The following is a 15,244-nucleotide window of genomic DNA, read 5'->3' on the forward strand; positions in this document are numbered from 1 at the left end:
TTTCTAAGGCTTTCTGTGTTTTTTAATCATAAATTAATTCTTACCTCTTTTTAATTTTTTTAAAGCTCTAGTTTTATTAAAGAAGATGCCCACTGGAAGCTTTTTTTGTTGGCTTCTGCTATTGAATCGATTTCTTAATTCACTGTTAAATCAGATACACAGTTCCAAGAATTCGATGAATTTGCGTCGGTGTGAGTATAAATTCTGTATAATGAGATAATGTCTGATAAAATGCTAATAACTGATCAACGGTGTGTATTAACAGTGGTGGGCACATTTCCGCTAATCTGCTAACCACTAATTAGCAAAGCAAACTTTTTCCTTAGTTTTTTAGCTAAATTGGAAAACTTTTCTCGAATCTTCTGCTAAACTTATTCTGCTACCTTAAGTTAGCTTTTTTAAGATGAACAAATAAATAAATTTAATTTAATTTCTGAGAACAGCATTTATCAGTAATGTTTATGTTTTGTGCACTATTTTTTGTGTGTATAAAGTTACTGGAGCCCAACCTCTGCTGTAGCTGTTAGCTACGTGTCCTTCAGCGCTAGCCATTTAGCCTCTCCCAACATCGCTGAAATGAGCCCCATTTAATAATCATTAAGCACCAGTCCTGTATGTTTTTCTGCACTGGTAGGGTAAGTCCCAGCTGTTATATTGGCCAGTGATCGTATTTCAGAAGAGCTGCAGTGAAGTTGTGTGCAGGTTTTTCTGTTGCATTAGCATTAGTAGCCGCATCCTTGCTTCCTCTCCCTGTGCCTCCTAAATTGCTTTCCGGGTGGTCATCAATCATTGAGGACCCTGGTGATCTGACTGTTTAACAATGACAAATTTGGCTGCAATATTATGTCAGAACCAAGCTATTATACTGATGTTTAATCATGAATGTTGGCTGTACAATTTGCTAATGAATCTATGCGCAAATCAGCCTCATGTCTGAATGTGTTCAATTACATTTCTACTCCTCCACATAAGTTAAATTCTACATATAATAAAAATTTAGCTTCAGCAAAAATGTTTTTGCGATTTATCAGTTTAGCTTTGTTAGAGTTCATTTAACAGCGGTTATCAACGCTAACTTTTCGGTTAGCTGTGCCCACCACTGTGCATTAACAGCGACTGTTTTGTAAACTTTTTTCCCCCGTTCTACCTTTCTCATTACTCTTTGTAGTGTTTGACTGAGAGAGCTCTGATCTTGTTCAACTGGTGTATTCTACTGAGAGGAAAATTTAATGAAAACTGCACTATGTCATTACAAAACTGTACTCTTGATTTTATTCAGTGCTTTTAGCAGTGGCTTTATTTCAACAGCTCAGTCAGCTTGCTAGAACCACATTTTACTTGAAATGGTTTTAAAAAAAGTGTTCTGGAAATGTATTTCCGTTTCAGCACATATGGAGGGCGGTGAGATGAATGTTGCATATATTGAGCTTTGCCACGTTCCTGATGAGCCAAACTTCTGATTGGGTAATGCGCTTTCAGCTCCCTCCCACATCTCTCCGGAGTGCACCAGTCTACGGTCCACCTGGTCTCATTTTTTTGTAATTTTAAATGAATGATGCGTCTCAGCTTAGCCCAATAATAAAGCACAGTCTAGAATAAACATCCTGTGTCCTGTCGTATTTACTGATCATTTACACCCTGCTCAGCGTGTCGCTCTTGTTGGAGTGACATCTCTGCTATTTTGGCATTGTGGGATAGCTCACCGGACTACTTTCGCCTGACCCAGCGCTGAATTTGCTGACATGAGAAGATGCTGCTGGATGAGTGTGAGTATTGACTTAAAATCATTTAGGCGTAAAAACACACGAGATACACAATTCTTATGCCAAATATACTCCTTATGTTTTTGTTACCCATGCAAATGCACTGTCATCACAAATAGCATTGTTTGGGAACTACTTTTTGCGCAGGAATTCCTCAAGCACACAGAACAATACAGAATATACAAAAACTGTATAGTAGTTTGGCCAAAATGAGAGCGTCCACTTTTAGTTTGCCATAAGCTAAGGTAGTGGCGCTTGTGAGTAGGGCTGGGTATCGAGAACCGGTTCTTTTCGAGTATCAATAAGAAATGATTCAATCCACTGACATCAATAGCCTTTTTGCTTAACGATTCCCTTATCGGTCCTTCAGAGCGGCCTTGTTTTTGAGGGTGTTTGTCCGGAAAATGATCATTTCTCTATGTTGATTACAGACCCTGCAGCGGGTTGTTGCATGCTATCGCGTGTAACAGCGCATTGTTAAGTTCTGTCACTTTGTGAATGAGGTGAATTGTCTCCACACACACACACATCCACATTCATCCAACCAGTAGTTGTTGAACAATTCAGATCTCTCCAGTTTGCTCCTCAAAATCCACACCAGAAGAACTTTGTGATTGCATGCTTAGTTGGGCTCTGTGCCATGGAGTGGTGCAGAGAGGAGGAGGAGACGGCGAGAGAGCCAGATGTGTGGCTCAACACAGCTCTCGTCTCATGCGTTTTCCCACACATCAGGCACATGCAGCAAGTGGAACACCTGCAGGAGTGCGCTGAAGAGCATTGGAATGAAACTTTTAGCCAACTTGGCGTCACTGTCTTTCTTCAGCATACTGCAGCAATGAAACTGAATGCGGTGCAGCAGGGTTTAATTGTGCGCACGTCAGAGAAGAACACTGTCACGCTCTGTTAAGGATCACCACTAATAAAATCAAATCAAATCAATTTTATTTATATAGCGCCAAATCACAACAAACAGTTGCCCCAAGGCGCTTTATATTGTAAGGCAAAGCCATACAATAATTACGGAAAAACCCCAACGGTCAAAACGACCCCCTGTGAGCAAGCACTTGGCGACAGTGGAAAGGAAAAACTCCCTTTTAACAGGAAGAAACCTCCAGCAGATCCAGGCTCAGGGAGGGGCAGTCTTCTGCTGGGACTGGATGGGGCTGAGGGAGAGAACCAGGAAAAAGACATGCTGTGAAAGAGAGCAGAGATCAATCACTAATGATTAAATGCAGAGTGGTGCATACAGAGCAAAAAGAGAAAGAAACACTCAGTGCATCATGGGAACCCCCCAGCAGTCTAAGTCTAAAGCAGCATAACTAAGGGATGGTTCAGAGTCACCTGATCCAGCCCTAACTATAAGCTTTAGCAAAAAGGAAAGTTTTAAGCCTAATCTTAAAAGTAGAGAGGGTGTCTGTCTCCCTGATCTGAATTGGGAGCTGGTTCCACAGGAGAGGAGCCTGAAAGCTGAAGGCTCTGCCTCCCATTCTACTCTTAAAAAGTCTAGGAACTACAAGTAAGCCTGCAGTCTGAGAGCGAAGCGCTCTATTGGGGTGATATGGTACTATGAGGTCCCTAAGATAAGATGGGACCGGATTATTCAAAACCTTATAAGTAAGAAGAAGAATTTTAAATTCTATTCTAGACTTAACAGGAAGCCAATGAAGAGAGGCCAATATGGGTGAGATATGCTCTCTCCTTCTAGTCCCTGTCAGTACTCTAGCTGCAGCATTTTGAATTAACTGAAGGCTTTTCAGGGAACTTTTAGGACAACCTGATAATAATGAATTACAGTAGTCCAGCCTAGAGGAAATAAATGCATGAATTAGTTTTTCAGCATCACTTTGAGACAAGGCCTTTCTAATTTTAGAGATATTGCGCAAATGCAAAAAAGCAGTCCTACATATTTGTTTAATATGCGCATTGAATGACATATCCTGATCAAAAATGACTCCAAGATTTCTCACAGTATTACTAGAGGTCAGGGTAATGCCATCCAGAGTAAGGATCTGGTTAGACACCATGTTTCTAAGATTTGTAGGGCCAAGTACAATAACTTCAGTTTTATCTGAGTTTAAAGGCAGGAAATTAGAGGTCATCCATGTCTTTATGTCTGTAAGACAATCCTGCAGTTTAGCTAATTGGTGTGTGTCCTCTGGCTTCATGGATAGATAAAGCTGGGTATCATCTGCGTAACAATGAAAATTTAAGCAATGCTGTCTAATAATACTGCCTAAGGGAAACATGTATAAAGTGAATCAAATTGGTCCTAGCACAGACCTTGTGGAACTCCATAATTAACCTTAGTCTGTGAAGAAGATTCCCCATTTACATGAACAAATTGTAATCTATTAGATAAATATGATTCAAACCACTGCAGCGCAGTGCCTTTAATACCTATAGCATGCTCTAATCTCTGTAATAAAATTGTATGGTCAACAGTATCAAAAGCAGCACTGAGGTCTAACAGAACAAGCACAGAGATGAGTCCACTGTCTGAGGCCATAAGAAGATCATTTGTAACCTTCACTAATGCTGTTTCTGTACTATGATGAATTCTAAAACCTGACTGAAACTCTTCAAATAGACCATTCCTCTGCAGATGATCAGTTAGCTGTTTTACAACTACCCTTTCAAGAATTTTTGAGAGAAAAGGAAGGTTGGAGATTGGCCTATAATTAGCTAAGATAGCTGGGTCAAGTGATGGCTTTTTAAGTAATGGTTTAATTACTGCCACTTTAAAAGCCTGTGGTACATAGCCAACTAATAAAGATAGATTGATCATATTTAAGATCGAAGCATTAATTAATGGTAGGGCTTCCTTGAGCAGCCTGGTAGGAATGGGGTCTAATACACATGTTGATGGTTTGGAGGAAGTAACTAATGAAAATAACTCAGAACAATCAGAGAGAAAGAGTCTAACCAAATACCGGCATCACTGAAAGCAGCCAAAGATAACAATATGTCTTTGGGATGGTTATGAGTAATTTTTTCTCTAATAGTTAAAATTTTGTTAGCAAAGAAAGTCATGAAGTCATTACTAGTTAAAGTTAAAGGAATACCTTGCTCAATAGAGCTCTGACTCTTTGTCAGCCTGGCTACAGTGCTGAAAAGAAACCTGGGGTTGTTCTTATTTTCTTCAATTAGTGATGAGTAGTAAGATGTCCTAGCTTTACGGAGGGCTTTTTTTTATAGAGCAACAGACTCTTTTTCCAGGCTAAGTGAAGATCTTCTAAATTAGTGAGACGCCATTTCCTCTCCAACTTACGGGTTATCTGCTTTAAGCTGCGAGTTTGTGAGTTATACCACGGAGTCAGGCACTTCTGATTTAAGGCTCTCTTTTTCAGAGGAGCTACAGCATCCAAAGTTGTCTTCAATAAGGATGTAAAACTATTGACGAGATAATCTATCTCACTCACAGAGTTTAGGTAGCTACTCTGCACTGTGTTGGTATATGGCATTGGAGAACATAAAGAAGGAATCATATCCTTAAACCTAGTTACAGCGCTTTCTGAAAGACTTCTACTGTAATGAAACTTATTCCCACTGCTGGGTAGTCCATCAGAGTAAATGTAAATGTTATTAAGAAATGATCAGACAGAAGGGGGTTTTCAGGGAATACTGTTAAGTCTTCAATTTCCATTCCATAAGTCAGAACAAGATCTAAGATATGATTAAAGTGGTGGGTGGACTCATTTACATTTTGAGCAAAGCCAATCAAGTCTAACAATAGATTAAATGCAGTGTTGAGACTGTCATTCTCAGAATCTGTGTGGATGTTAAAATCGCCCACTATAATTATCTTATCTGAGCTAAGCACTAAGTCAGACAAAAGGTCGGAAAATTCACAGAGAAACTCACAGTAACGACCAGGTGGACGATAGATAACAACAAATAAAACTGGTTTTTGGGACTTCCAATTTGGATGGACAAGACTAAGAGTCAAGCTTTCAAATGAATTAAAGCTCTGTCTGGGTTTTTGATTAATTAATAAGCTGGAATGGAAGATTGCTGCTAATCCTCCGCCTCGGCCCGTGCTACGAGTGTTCTGGCAGTTAGTGTGACTCAGGGGTGTTGACTCATTTAAACTAACATATTCATCCTGCTGTAACCAGGTTCTGTAAGGCAGAATAAATCAATATGTTGATCAATTATTATATCATTTACTAACAGGGACTTAGAAGAGAGAGACCTAATGTTTAATAGACCACATTTCAATCAATCAATTCAATCAATCAATTTTTTTTATATAGCGCCAAATCACAACAAACAGTTGCCCCAAGGCGCTTTATATTGTAAGGCAAAGCCATACAATAATTATGTAAAACCCCAACGGTCAAAACGACCCCCCTGTGAGCAAGCACTTGGCTACAGTGGGAAGGAAAAAACTCCCTTTTAACAGGAAGAAACCTCCAGCAGAACCAGGCTAAGGGAGGGGCAGTCTTCTGCTGGGACTGGTTGGGGCTGAGGGAGAGAACCACGAAAAAGACATGCTGTGGAGGGGAGCAGAGATCGATCACTAATGATTAAATGCAGAGTGGTGCATACAGAGCAAAAAGAGAAAGAAACAGTGCATCATGGGAACCCCCCAGAAGTCTACGTCTATAGCAGCATAACTAAGGGATGGTTCAGGGTCACCTGATCCAGCCCTAACTATAAGCTTTAGCAAAAAGGAAAGTTTTAAGCCTAATCTTAAAAGTAGAGAGGGTTGTCTGTCTCCCTGATCTGAATTGGGAGCTGGTTACACAGGAGAGGAGCCTGAAAGCTGAAGGCTCTGCCTCCCATTCTACTCTTACAAACCCTAGGAACTACAAGTAAGCCTGCAGTCTGAGAGCGAAGCGCTCTATTGGGGTGATATGGTACTACGAGGTCCCTAAGATAAGATGGGACCTGATTATTCAAAACCTTATAAGTAAGAAGAAGAATTTTAATTCTATTCTAGAATTAACAGGAAGCCAATGAAGAGAGGCCAATATGGGTGAGATATGCTCTCTCCTTCTAGTCCCCGTCAGTACTCTAGCTGCAGCATTTTGAATTAACTGAAGGCTTTTTAGGGAACTTTTAGGACAACCTGATAATAATGAATTACAATAGTCCAGCCTAGAGGAAATAAATGCATGAATTAGTTTTTTCAGCATCACTCTGAGCCAAGACCTTTCTGATTTTAGAGATATTGCGTAAATGCAAAAAAGCAGTCCTACATATTTGTTTAATATGCGCTTTGAATGACATATCCTGATCAAAAATGACTCCAAGATTTCTCACAGTATTACTAGAGGTCAGGGTAATGCCATCCAGAGTAAGGATCTGGTTAGACACCATGTTTCTAAGATTTGTGGGGCCAAGTACAATAACTTCAGTTTTATCTGAGTTTAAAAGCAGGAAATTAGAGGTCATCCATGTCTTTATGGTCTGTAAGACAATCCTGCAGTTTAGCTAATTGGTGTGTGTCCTCTGGCTTCATGGATAGTAAAGCTGGGTATCATCTGCGTAACAATGAAATTTAAGCAATACCGTCTAATAATACTGCCTAAGGGAAGCATGTATAAAGTGAATAAAATTGGTCCTAGCACAGAACCTTGTGGAACTCCATAATTAACTTTAGTCTGTGAAGAAGATTCCCCATTTACATGAACAAATTGTAATCTATTAGACAAATATGATTCAAACCACCGCAGCGCAGTGCCTTTAATACCTATGGCATGCTCTAATCTCTGTAATAAAATTTTATGGTCAACAGTATCAAAAGCAGCACTGAGGTCTAACAGAACAAGCACAGAGATGAGTCCACTGTCTGAGGCCATAAGAAGATCATTTGTAACCTTCACTAATGCTGTTTCTGTACTATGATGAATTCTAAAACCTGACTGAAACTCTTCAAATAGACCATTCCTCTGCAGATGATCAGTTAGCTGTTTTACAACTACCCTTTCAAGAATTTTTGAGAGAAAAGGAAGGTTGGAGATTGGCCTATAATTAGCTAAGATAGCTGGGTCAAGTGATGGCTTTTTAAGTAATAGTTTAATTACTGCCACCTTAAAAGCCTGTCGTACATAGCCAACTAACAAAGATAGATTGATCATATTTAAGATCGAAACATTAAATAATGGTAGGGCTTCCTTGAGCAGCCTGGTAGGAATGGGGTCTAATAAACATGTTGATGGTTTGGATGAAGTAACTAATGAAAATAACTCAGACAGAACAATGGGAGAGAAAGAGTCTAACCAAATACCGGCATCACTGAAAGCAACCAAAGATAACGAACGATACGTCTTTGGGATGGTTATGAGTAATTTTTTCTCTAATAGTTAAAATTTTGTTAGCAAAGAAAGTCATGAAGTCATTACTAGTTAAAGTTAATGGAATACTCAGCTCAATAGAGCTCTGACTCTTTGTCAGCCTGGCTACAGTGCTGAAAAGAAACCTGGGGTTGTTCTTATTTTCTTCAATTAGTGATGAGTAGAAAGATGTCCTAGCTTTACGGAGGGCTTTTTTATAGAGTAACAGACTCTTTTTCCAGGCTAAGTGAAGATCTTCTAAATTAGTGAGATGCCATTTCCTCTCCAACTCACGGGTTATCTGCTTTAAGCTACGAGTTTGTGAGTTATACCACGGAGTCAGGCACTTCTGATTTAAAGCTCTCTTTTTCAGAGGAGCTACAGCATCCAAAGTTGTCTTCAATGAGGATGTAAAACTATTGACGAGATACTCTATCTCACTTACAGAGTTTAGGTAGCTACTCTGCACTGTGGCGGTATATGGCATTAGAGAACATAAAGAAGGAATCATATCCTTAAACCTAGTTACAGCGCTTTCTGAAAGACTTCTAGTGTAATAAAACTTATTCCCCACTGCTGGGTAGTCCATCAGAGTAAATGTAAATGTTATTAAGAAATGATCAGACAGAAGGGAGTTTTCAGGGAATACTGTTAAGTCTTCTATTTCCATACCATAAGTCAGAACAAGATCTAAGATATGATTAAAGTGGTGGGTGGACTCATTTACTTTTTGAGCAAAGCCAATAGAGTCTAATAATAGATTAAATGCAGTGTTGAGGCTGTCATTCTCAGCATCTGTGTGGATGTTAAAATCGCCCACTATAATTATCTTATCTGAGCTAAGCACTAAGTCAGACAAAAAGGTCTGAAAATTCACAGAGAAACTCACAGTAACGACCAGGTGGACGATAGATAATAACAAATAAAACTGGTTTTTGGGACTTCCAATTTAGATGGACAAGACTAAGAGTCAAGCTTTCAAATGAATTTGAAAGCTTGACAGTTAAATTTGAACATTTAACTGTTTTAGTCTGTGGTGCAGTTGAAGGTGCTATATTATTTTTTCTTTTTGAATTTTTATGCTTAAATAGATTTTTGCTGGTTATTGGTGGTCTGGGAGCAGGCACCGTCTCTACGGGGATGGGGTAATGAGAGGATGGCAGGGGGAGAGAAGCTGCAGAGAGGTGTGTAAGACTACAACTCTGCTTCCTGGTCCCAACCCTGGATAGTCACAGTTTGGAGGATTTAAGAAAATTGGCCAGATTTCTAGAAATGAGAGTTGCTCCATCCAAAGTGGGATGGATGCTGTCTCTCCTAACAAGACCAGGTTTTCCCCAGAAGCTTTGCCAATTATCTATGAAGCCCACCTCATTTTTTGGACACCACTCAGGCAGCCAGCAATTCAAGGAGAACATGCGGCTAAACATGTCACTCCCGGTCCGATTGGGGAGGGGCCCAGAGAAAACTACAGAGTCCGACATTGTTTTCGCAAAGTTACACGCCGATTCACTGTTAATTTTAGTGACCTCTGATTGGCGTAACCAGATGTCATTACTGCCGACGTGAATTACAATCTTACCAAATTTACGCTTAGCCTTAGCCAGCAGTTTCAAATTTCCTTCAATGTCGCCTCCTCTGGCCCCCGGAAGACAATTGACTATGGTTGCTGGTGTCGCTAACTTCACATTTCTCAAAACAGAGTCGCCAATAACCAGAGTCTGATCCTCGGCGGGTGTGTCGCCGAGTGGGGAAAAACGGTTAGAAATGTGAACAGGTTGGTGGTGTACAGGGGGCTTCTGTTTAGGGCTACGCTTCCTCCTCACAGTCACCCAGTCGGCTTGCTTTCCCGGCTGCTCAGGATCTGCTGGAGGGGAACTAACGGCGGCTAAGCTACCTTGGTCTGCACCAACTACAGGGGCCTGGCTAGCTGTAGAATTTTCCACGGTGCGGAGCCGAGTCTCCAATTCGCCCAGCCTGGCCTCCAAAGCTATTAATAAGCTACACTTATTACAAGTACCACTACTGCTAAAGGAGGCCGAGGAATAACTAAACATTTCACACCCAGAGCAGAAAAGTGTGGGAGAGACAGGAGAAGCCGCCATGCTAAATCGGCTAAGAGCTAGTAGCTGCGCTAAGCTAGTGGATTCCTAAAAACACACAAAGTGAATAATGTGTAAATAATTTAGAGGTGATTCAGCAGAGGGAGTGCTTTAGTTAAGGCACGTGAAGATTACACTGTGAAACAAATCGTTATCTAGTTATCTAGATCAATCTAACTGCGCAGATTAAACAGCTAACAGATACCGCAAAACACCGCTGTGCTCCGGAACAGGAAGTGATACAATACCACAGTGAGAGCCAACCACCAGTAGAGGCAAGCAAGAGTCCAAGCAAGCAAGGGTGGTGTGTGATATTCATGGAAGATTTTTTGACAGCCAAAAACATGCTCCACCAAAATCAAAATCCAAAATCACGCACCAACACGTACTATTAAGAAACCTATTCAGATGTGTTCAGTCACGTTAAGAATGTCAGGAATGTGCCAAGAATGACGCAAATATGACATTTGTAATGTGTCTTGCCTATGTGTAAATGCAGCATAAGATCCTTTACACAATGATGTTGTTTTTAATGCAGTGCCGCCTGAGGGATCGAAGGTCAGGGCATTCAATGTTGGTTTTCGGCTTTGCCGCTTACGTGTAGAAAGTTCTCCAGATTTGCTGAATCTTCTGATTATATTATGGACTGTAGATGATGGAATCCCTAAAATCATTGTAAATGAACGTTGAGAAACATTGTTCTGAAACTGTTGGACTATTTTTTCACGCTGTTGTTCAAAAAGTGGTGATCCTCACCTCATCTTTGCTTGTGAACGACTGAGCCTTTTGGGGATGCTCCTTTTATAACCAATCATGACACTCACCTGTTTCCAATTAAACTGTTCACTTGTGGAATGTTCCAAACAGGTGTTTGAGCATTCATCAACTTTCCCAGTCTTTTGTTGCCCCTTTCAAAATGAGCAAATATTTGCACAAAAACAAAAAGTCTATCAGTTTGAACATTAAATATCTTGTCTCTGTGGTGTATTCAACTGAATATAGGTTGAAGAGGATTTGCAAATCATTGTATTCTGTTTTTATTTACATTTCACACAAAGTCCCAACTTCATTGGAATTTGGGTTGTAGCATTTATAAGTATCTGTTCATGAGTATGCAGTTACCTGTAAGAATGAACCAATGTGTTTCCATAGTCTTAGAATGAGCCCTTCATATCTACATGGGAGTGGGCCCCTTCATGAAGGCTGCCATGTGGATAGGGTACCCCAAAAGCATCATACAACCCCTGGCAAAAATTATGGAATCACCGGCCTCGGAGGATGTTCATTCAGTTGTTTAATTTTGTAGAAAAAAAGCAGATCACAGATATGACACAAAATTTAAGTCATTTCAAATGGCAACTTTCTGGCTTTAAGAAACACTATAAGAAATCAAGAAAAAAAGATTGTGGCAGTCAGTAACGGTTACTTTTTTAGACCAAGCAGAGGAAAAAAATATGGAATCACTCAATTCTGAGGAAAAAATTATGGAATCACCCTGTAAATTTTCATCCCCCAAATTAACACCTGCATCAAATCAGATCTGCTCATTGACATTGACCCTATGCCATGACATTGACCCTATGTGTCTTTTTGCAAGGAATGTTTTTGCAGTTTTTGCTCTATGGCAAGATGCTTTATCATCTTGAAAAATGATTTCATCATCGCCAAACATCCTTTCAGTTGTCCAAAATATCAACATAAACTTGTGCATTTATTGATGATGTAATGACAGCCATCTCCCCAGTGCCTTTACCTGACATGCAGCCCCATATCATCAATGACTGTGGAAATTTACATGTTCTCTTCAGGCAGTCATCTTTATAAATCTCATTGGAAAGGCACCAAACAAAAGTTCCAGCATCATCACCTTGCCCAATGCAGATTCGAGATTCATCACTGAATATGACTTTCATCCAGTCATCCACAGTCCACAATTGCTTTTCCTTAGCCCATTGTAACCTTGTTTTTTTTCTGTTTAGGTGTTAATGATGGCTTTTGTTTAGCTTTTCTGTATGTAAATCCCATTTCCTTTAGGTGGTTTCTTACAGTTTGGTCACAGACGTTGACTCCAGTTTCCTCCCATTTGTTCCTCATTTGTTTGTTGTACATTTTTCGATTTTTGAGACATATTGCTTTAAGTTTTCTGTCTTGACGCTTTGTCTTCCTTGGTCTACCAGTATGTTTGCCTTTAACAACCTTCCCATGTTGTTTGTATTTGGTCCAGAGTTTAGACACAGCTGACTGTGAACAACCAACATCTTTTGCAACATTGCGTGATGATTCACTCTCTTTAAGAGTTTGATAATCCTCTCCTTTGTTTCAATTGACATCTCTCGTGTTGGAGCCATGATTCATGTCAGTCCACTTGGTGCAACAGCTCTCCAAGGTGTGGTCACTCCTTTTTAGATGTAGACTAACAAGCAGATCTGATATGATGCAGGTGTTAGTTTTGGGGATGAAAATTTACAGGGTGATTCCATAATTTTTTCCTCAGAATTGAGTGATTCCATATTTTTTTCCTCTGCTTGGTCTAAAAAAAGTAACCGTTACTGACTGCCACAATCTTTTTTTCTTGATTTCTTATAGTGTTTCTTAAAGCCAGAAAGTTGCCATTTGAAATGACTTAAGTTTTGTGTCATGTCTGTGATCTGCTTTTTTTCTACAAAATTAAACAACTGAATGAACATCCTCCGAGGCCGGTGAGTCCATAATTTTTGCCAGGGGTTGTAGTTACACTGCTTTTTGCATGGTGTGGAACAGACAAGAAAACAGAAAACATATGAGTGGTTGTGCCCCTGTACACTATGTAGTGCAGAGGTCTCAAACTGATTCCAGAAAGGGCTAAGGGGCTGCAGGTTTTCTTTGCAACCACCCACTCCACCAGGTGATTTCACTGATTAACAGATTCCATCTGCTCAAAGTGATGTTAATCAGTGAAATCACCTGGTGGAGTGGGTAGTTGCAAAGAAATCCTGCACCCCCTTAGCCCTTTCTGGAATCAGTTCAAGACCTCTGATCAGCTGGTTGCTAGAGCAGGCTAACAGGTTTGAGAAGGCAGCATGGAACAATGTTGCCAAGAAGCAAAAAGGAAACAAAATCAGGACAGCCAAAAGCATAGTACAATCTGCAACCTCACCACTAGATGACACCAAATCACACTGACACATTGTAGCTTCAATGATGTAGCAATTATTGTTAAGTCATGTAAACAAGTATGTGCCCTGCATGTTTCTTTTCACCATTGCAGAAGTTGATCCTAGACAAATAAAAGAACATTTGGCTGAGTTGATAATTGTTAGACACAAAGGACAGCTTTATCGCAAGAGATAAGATATGCAGGACTCCATCTTAGGGCCCCTTCACACATAACATGAAAGAAGCAGAAACCAGAGGAAAATCTGTGAACCAAACACAAAAAAGGGAACCGCGAACCATTGTGCACGTGCATGAACACAGTGCGAGCAGCCACGATATGTTGCACCACATCTAACAGATGATGTGGAGAAAAATAAAATAAAAACCAGCTGTATAATTAGTGAATATCACTGGGATGATATAAATAATAAATAAAATGGAACTCAATACAGAACCCTGCAGTTAAATAACCTTGGATAAATAAAAATAAATACCACTCACGGGATTCGAACCTGCAGTTTACAAAAGCTCTGATTACCAGACAGAAACTTTACCACTGTGCTATGGGAGGGTAAAATGTCTAAAATCAACAAGGAGATAAATGTATTTTTTTAAGAGAAAAAAGCGCCGTAATAACTGACGAAATGACATTTGCTACAGTGTATTTTTGGTGATACGTGACTTAAAGTGGTGTATTTGTGGCGCTGTTGGCTTGCCATATTGTCATTGTCCTGTGGCGTGCATGTTCTGCCAGACACATGTGACATTAAAATCATCTGTTGCGTGATCTCACGGTCCATTTCACGTGGAGTAGCCTGCCAATGTGCACGTGTGCAGCTGCTGCAGCACCGGCGCTGCAGCACAGCCGCTGCAGTGCGGCTGTATGCGGTCAGACGTGGCTGCAGCCCCCATGTGATCATGTCTGTAAATACATATCAGCATGTCATGCAAGTGTGCTCTCCCCTTGCACGCCACATGTGTGTGTGTGTGTGGGGGGGGGGGGGCGTGACAGACATGCACACCACATTTGTGTTGCTTTTGTAACGCCACACTCGTGGAGGCACTGAGACAAATTTCACTGCTAGCTCAAAAGTGATCATCTGCTGACTGTTTACGTGCTGACAGCGCAAATGGCCAGACATTTTCTAAGTGGCCAGTGAGCGGTGTTCGATGTTCGTGTGTAACACCTAGAATGTGGCTGACACCTGCTATGAGAGGAATCGAATGGGCTGTCACAGGGCACTCTCTGTCTTTCAGCCGCTGGTGTGTGTGAATAGTTGTAGCGACGTGTACGAGGCATTAGAGCCAGCTACGCGCGCGTGTGCACACGTGGCAGCTTATTATGAAAACACACACACACACTGAGTGGTGATTTCCTCATGTCAGCACTTTTACGCACACACACACACGTGAGGTCGGTGAGCCTCGGGAAAAGAGGACGAGCGAAGGAGTGATTGAATGGAAGTGAGTGACCATATGGATGGACACATATGGTGTGAGTCTGGTCCATACGTTGGTTGTTCTTTGATGTTCTGTAAATGTCCTGTGCAAAGGGAGGAACACAGCACTGTGGTCTATGTTTGCCATCCAGAAATTTAGAGATCAGGTAGTCTGCAGCTCCTTTTATGGCCATCTGACAGCAGTCTGTTTCTTCTACATATGCTCTGGTACGCTCTGGATGCGATCTGACAGGTGTGGACGAGGCAGTCTGTCTGCGTTCTGACAGAGCTGGCCACGCCTCTTTTCCTCCCGACTGCATCGGATTATGGCAATATTTGCTGTGTCGGGCATGGCTCCAGCACATTCTTGCTATGTGTGACGGGGGCTTTTGTGATCTCTTCTAGTGGGTCTGTGAGCTCAGCTTGCTGGCACACTGACTAGCTGTGGGGACAGAATGTGGTGCAGTGATTGGTCAAAGGCTTCTTTTCTTCAGTTTACTTGAGGTCTTTTTTTGTTGTTGTTTGTTTGT

The 15,244-nt window shown here is 40.9% G+C and overlaps 1 long non-coding RNA gene across 1 annotated transcript; it reads left to right on the plus strand.

Annotated features, from left to right (window-relative positions):
* The first annotated feature begins 332 nt into the window (after positions 1-332).
* Positions 333-15,244, plus strand: LOC117507265. Its single transcript, XR_004559664.1, has 3 exons — positions 333-1,346; positions 12,318-12,320; positions 15,219-15,244. It is a non-coding gene; the product is annotated as an uncharacterized LOC117507265 (long non-coding RNA).

This window comes from Thalassophryne amazonica, chromosome 3 (genome assembly GCF_902500255.1).
Source record: "Thalassophryne amazonica chromosome 3, fThaAma1.1, whole genome shotgun sequence".
Lineage (NCBI taxonomy): Eukaryota > Metazoa > Chordata > Actinopteri > Batrachoidiformes > Batrachoididae > Thalassophryne > Thalassophryne amazonica.